This window comes from Mytilus trossulus, chromosome 2 (assembly GCF_036588685.1).
Source record: "Mytilus trossulus isolate FHL-02 chromosome 2, PNRI_Mtr1.1.1.hap1, whole genome shotgun sequence".
Taxonomy (NCBI): Eukaryota; Metazoa; Mollusca; class Bivalvia; order Mytilida; family Mytilidae; genus Mytilus; species Mytilus trossulus.
Genome location: NC_086374.1, coordinates 21,298,061 through 21,304,834, shown reverse-complemented (window position 1 = coordinate 21,304,834; position 6,774 = coordinate 21,298,061). Strand labels below are relative to the sequence as shown.

Here is a 6,774-nt window from a genome sequence, read left to right as displayed (position 1 = left end):
GTGATTTACACGTCAAAGAAAATAAAACAAGTATTGCATATGAAAGGGATAAAACGCATCATAATTAAAGATATCTTGCTTGTAAAACGTGTGTTTCGCATACAAAAGACTCATCAGTGACGGTCGAATAAAAAAATGTCAAAGGACCATAAAATGCTCAAAATTCCGATTTTTTTTGGTGAATAAAGGTTATTTATTCCTGAATATATTATCCGTAGTTTTTGCAAACAATATATACATTTTTGTTAACAGTTAATTCATAAAAGTTACTATTTCAATAATAATTCATGTTTACACAAAGTGCTAACTTTTGGACATCATGTTGCTGCATGGGTTGTTTGATTCATTAATTTTTAGCGTGCTATAGCTTAAAAGGTTACAGTCCGTTGGGAGACATATTACCCTAACTTGACACTCCGATCTGACTAGTTTTTGTTCTTACCCCTTAATGCCAATTGATTGACGGAAATCAACAAATACCAATTTTTAAGTCTTTAGTTTGACCAGGCCGGTGTCAGAACCCACGATATCAAGCGTTTTAATTCATTTATTATATTTATTAAATTGTACAATGAATGAATAAAAGGGTGCATCCTGTAAGAATCCATCTTATATGAATCCGCGCTTAAACATACACATCCACCCAAAAGAAATAACTTTTGCAACATTTATAGAAATAAGAAGATGTGGTATGAGTGCCAATGATACTACTCTCCTTTCAGGACACAACATGTAAAAAGTAAACAATTATAGGTCAAAGTACGACCTTTAACACAGAGCTTTGGCTTACACCGACCAGCAAGCTATCAAGGACACACAAGTGGTTAATGTAGCAATTCAAACAGGAAAATCAACGATTTAATCATTAAATAAAAAAAAACTAGAAACGAGGAACACGTATGAACCACAACAACCACTGAACAGGTTCCTTACTAGTTGCAAACAAACGCAGCATGTGTAAACGTTTAAACAGGCGACAACCTTCACCCTAACCCGAACTTATATACTCTTATTAGTAACTTGCATGTCCAATTATAACTGTAGTTCATTTTGATAAACAAATTACAAAAACACAAAAACAAAACGAAAAAATACAAAATGCAAATTAATAACATACATGCATTTTACATTTTATTTCACAAATCATTTGACACCGACAGGAAAGTGAAACCAAGTCATTGCCAGTATTCACATCATAATTACAGATAACAAAAATGTTCCGTAGATATAGGAAGATGTGGTGTGAGTGCCAATGATACAACTCTCCATCCAAATAACAATTTATACAAGTAAACCATTATAGATCAATGTGCGGCCTTTAACACGGGGCCTTGGCTAACACCAAACAACAAGCTATAAAGGGCCTCAAAATTACTACTGTAAAATCATTCAAACCATAGTCCATTTCATCGTGAAAGAAACATCAGTTTATTCTGTACTCCGTTTTCACTTGTCTTTGTCAATTTTCGCTGGCTTCAAATGAAATGAATGGATTCATTATGTCAAACATAACTATTTTCTTCTTTTTTGGAATTTTATTTTCATACACACTTGTCCCGGTCTACACTTATTTAGTGTTTATACATTGACTTTTATTTGGCATACAGTGTATAGGCATGACTCAGATATCATAACAGTCTAATTTTGTTTATTTTCTTTGGTTACATCTTCTGACATCAGACTCGGACTTCTCTTGAATTGAATTTTAAATGTACGTATTGTTATGCGTTTACTTTCTACATTGGCTAGAGGTATAGGGGGAGGGTTGAGATCTCGTAAACATGTTTAACCCCGCCTTATTTTTGCGCCTGTCCTAAATCAGGAGCCTCTGGTCTTTGTTAGTCTTGTATTATTTTAATTTTAGTTTCTTGTGTACAATTTGGAAATTAGTATGGCGTTCATCATCACTGAACTAGTATATATTTGTTAAGGGGCCAGCTGAGGGACGCCTCCGAGTGCGGGAATTTCTCGTTACATTAAAGACCCGTTGGTGACCTTCTGCTGTTGTTTTTTCTATGGTCGGGTTGTTGTCTGTTTGATACATTCCCCATTTCTATTCTCAATTTTAATATCATTATGACATTTACCGTTGATCTCAAGGTTCAATTAATTGACCTTTAACTTTCATGGTTAAATGCCTCGTTAATAACTCCAAAAATGATTTATACACCCTCTTTTTGCCTTGATAAGTCGTTTCTAATCCCCATAGGTTTGTACTCATGCAGAGGGCACATTTATTCCAACCCCTACATTTGTACATCATACTAATTCGTAATTGCCTGGATTAGACATTTTATTCCACACAATGTCTGTATGTGGTACAAGTCACGTCTCTGTTATTCCATTAACTGTTAAGTATCTTTAAAAGCTGTTTAAACTCATCTCAAATTATTTAATCTTATATATTCTTGTTTTCATGAAAAGACTTTCACATTGAAACAAAAATTTTGTAGTGGTCTACAAATTAAACAAAATGTTTGATGTTACTTAGTAAGCTGTGGGATTCTATACTCGATATAGAATTCGTCCAAAAAATACTGCCATAAGTTTCATCGAATGTATTTTCGCTAGTCATGATGATAATCAGGTCCTGTTTGAATCCAAACATGGTCACCTTTTTTCACTCGACAAATCATAAACTGAGTTGATTGAATGTGTCCAGCTGAAGATCCTAAACTTAGTAGGTTCTCTGCTTTTACAACATTATCGACCTTAAGTTCTGCATTAATATGTTTTCCACTAGTGGTTCTTACTGTCCAAGCAAACATAAAGACACCAGAAACAGGTGATACAAAGACACCGTCTCCAGAGTTGAAGTTTGCTCATTCTTCATACTGAACTTCATTGAAAATCACTATAGATTTAAAGCCGAGTGCAGTATCAGATGATAGTGTCACATAGAACATTACATGTTCATCATTCTTTCCTGAAAATAGTAAGAGCACATTATAAGTTTACATAGACAATTCCTATACATATATAAACTATGGAAAAACAATTAATTATTTCAATATACAAAAAAATGAAATAAAAGAGAATAGAAAAAAGTCACTTAGAAAACAATTACTGAAAGTAAATTTTATAAACATATACAATTCTGCATGTTCAACATAAGTGTTTTTAATCATTTTGCAAGTCAAGTGACCAAATCTCCATATAAGTTATGAAATAACTGAAAAAGAACCAAATTTCAGAACCGAATGCACACTTGTGGTATTTTTTCTGTAAAAGTCTGCAATACTATAAATAGCCATATGAAAAAAATATGTCAATGAAAAAGGGCTCCAAAGATACCAAAAAAACGCAACTCACTTTTAGTTAACTTTGTAACCTCATTGGTCAGATTAAATATCCTTTGCTCCATTTTTTCAATGGAACTTTCCATTAAGTCCACTCTGCTATCAGCATCTGTGTCATTTCGAATAGACTTTGATTGAACAACTTTCAGTATAAAAAATATAAGGCATAGTTTAAAAACAAAATCCATCCTTGGTTAAGCTTAGTTTATAAAACTATGAGAAAATGACTGTATTAAGTAATTTAAAGTAATTATATAACCTTCACAATAGTGTTTCCTCATTAAGTATCTCATTATGCTCATTGGAATTCCTGTACTTTTATGAAGGGGGTATATACTAAAGAAGCAAATTGCATAAGATGTCACTTAAATGATGGAAGTGAAGTATTTTGTTTTTCAAACACAGGAAAAAGCATCAAGGAGTTTTAAGATTAAGTGTTTTGGGAAATTTCGTGAAAAAACTTCCTTAATCTGTCTGCTTATAAAACACCTTGTTTTAATACATTTGATTTTGTAGAATAATTTTCAAAAGTTTATTAAAGAATTGTGCAATAGATGATACATGGTTAAAAATCTTACAAACAGCCTCTTTCACATTTTGATTAGAATAAATAAGAAAATATACATTTACTATCGATTCTTGTCTTGACTGAGACGAAAGTTGCATATTGCAAGACATAGGAATTCTACATAACAATGTAAACTTTTTCTATAAGCATTATGTTAGAGAAAGTATAAAATTTTCATGATTGTAACTTTGTCTTTAGATGACTAATGTTATAAAGTTTTGGTCTGTTATACGAACTCATGTTCATGGTTTAGCTCTTGTAAAAAAATCTGTACAAGTTGTATGCCCCGTTTATGCCCCATTCATGGGCATTATTTTTTATGGGCTGTGTCTCCCTTGTCTCCATCCAATCGTTCTTTCTTCACTCCGTTCGTTTGTTCGTCCTACTGTTTGTCTATGTTCAACTTAAGGTTATAGTTTTTGTTCAAGGTAGTTTTTGATGAAGTTGAAGTCCAATCAACTTGAAACTTAGGGACGACATCAAAAGTTCAATGAAGGACACAAAAACTTAATTCACATAGTATTTTCACTGACCCCTCTACCCCCCTCTTCACTTAATTTGGGGAAAATTGATTGACCCATATGGATATATGTAAAAAGCAATGTCGGATAACCAAATCTTGCAGCAGTTCAACCCCCACCCCCAAACTATTTGAAATACGTTTTTTTAATCTTACATTGATCTTTTGAGGTCGTCCCTTAGTACATATGTTCCCTATAGTATAATCTTCCTTATCTTATTAGAGTTTTTACCCCATTTGCACAGTCCACTGAACATAGAAAAGGAGAGTGTGGATGGGGCATCTATGTACTAGGGACACATTTTTATTTTAACTATGGTTTATAATTATCTCATTGGCATAAATACCCCTTATTTGTAGTACCCTGCAGTCAAAGTCAGTACAGCAAATCAGTTTCCCATACTTTTTCTTTGTGCTTGAAGACATTGATTTGATATTTGGTAGTAATACTCTTTATTTTTGGTCCTCTGTTGAAGGGGACTTAATGTTTGCACGCCGTCTTTCCATTCATCAGTCCAGGAAATCAGTTTATCACTCTTTTTTAATCGTGCTTGAATGACAATTTAAAGATTGAATTTTGTTTTGTTTTCAATTGTATTGTTTTGCTGAGTTATGATCAGACTCATAAATAGTCAACAGTTACACACTTTTTACGCCCCACCTATGATAGTAGAGGGGCAATATGTTTTCTGGTCTGTGGCTCTGTTCGTTCGTCCTTTCGTCTGTGCATCCATTCAGATTAAAGTTTTCGGTCAAGATAGTTTTTGTCGAGCCTGCGAATTTAGTTCAGAAAGCTCGACATAGGGATAGTGATCTGGCAGCGTTGTTAACTCACTTCTTAAAAGCTTTATATTTTAAAAGGTGGAAGACCTGGATGCTTCATATTTTGTATATAGATGCCTCATGTGATGAAGTTTCCGTCAGTAACATGTCCAATGTCTTTAACCTCATTTTCATGGATCAACTTAAAAAAAAGTTAAAAATTTTTGTAAAGTTAAATTAATAGGATAACTATATTTTGTATGTTCATACCTTGCAAGGTCCTCATGCCCGTCAGACAGTTTTCACTTGACCTTGACCTCATTTCATGGATCGGTGAACACGGTTAAGTTTTGGTGGTCAAGTCCATAACTCAGATACTATAAGCAATAGGTCTTGTATATTCAGTGTATGGAAGGACTGTTAGGTGTAAATGTCCAACTAGCAGGTGTCATCTGACCTTGTCCTCATTTTCATGGTTCAGTGGTTATAGTTGAGTTTTTGTGTTTTGGTCTGTTTTTCTTATACTGTATGTAATAGGTCTACTATATTAAGTGAATTGAATGATTGTAAGGTGTACATGTCTAGCGGGCAGGTGTCATCTGACCTTTACCTCCTTTTCATGGTTCAGTTGTCAAAAATAAGTTTTTGAGTTTTTGTTTTGTTTTTCTAATTCTATATGCAATAGGTCAACTATATTTGATGAATGGAAATATTCTATGATCTATATGTCAGTTGCGCAGGTTTTATTTGACCTTGACCTCCTTTTAAATGTTCATTGCTCAATTTGAAATTTTTGTGTTTTGTTCAGTTTTTCTTAATCTATAAGCAATAGGTCAATTATTTTTGTTGTATGGAAGAATTGTTAGCTGGTCATGTCTGCCTGGCATTTTTCATCTGACCTTGACCTAATTTTCATATGGTTCATTGGTCAATGTTTAGTTTTCTTAGTTATGTTTAGTTTATATGACAGTTGTAATAAAGTTTTCTGTTTAGGACTATCAACATATTATATATAGAGTAGTAAAGAAGGCAAGACATTTCAGCGTGTGCACTCTTGTTGATGAAGCTGAAGTCCAATCAACTTGAAACTTAGTACACTTGTTGCTTATAATATGATCTTTCTAATTCTAACGCCAAATTAGACTTTTGACCCCAATTTCATGGTCCACTGAACATAGAAAATGAAAGTTGGAGTTTCATGTTAAAGTTTTTGGTCAAGGTAGTATTTGAAACTTAGTACATATGTTCCCTATAGTATAATCTTTTTAATTTTAATGCCAAATTAGATTACTACCCAATTTCACGGTTCATGGAACTCGGAAAAGGATAGTGCGAGTGGGATATGAAGATTCTTGTTTCTTCATGCTTGAAGATATTTTTTGAAGATATTGATTTGATGTTTGTTATAAAGTTAATGATAAGTTTTAGAGATCAAGTTTGCACTTTGTTCCAGTACAATGAATGTTTAGCTAGAAGCTATATAGGGACTATGTAATACTCTCTCAGAATGCTCCTTAAACTGTGGATTTATTATTATTTGTTGGATACAAATTTTGGTGGGTACAGGGAAACCACAAATTTAAATGTTCACCAATTGCAAATTTACTGAATGATTAACAGCAAAC

At 33.2% G+C, this 6,774-nt stretch overlaps 1 pseudogene; it reads right to left on the bottom strand.

Moving 5' to 3' along the window:
• Window positions 1-1,194: 1,194 nt before the first annotated feature.
• LOC134704966 (uncharacterized) lies at window positions 1,195-3,497 on the bottom strand (annotated as a pseudogene).
• Window positions 3,498-6,774: the final 3,277 nt, after the last annotated feature.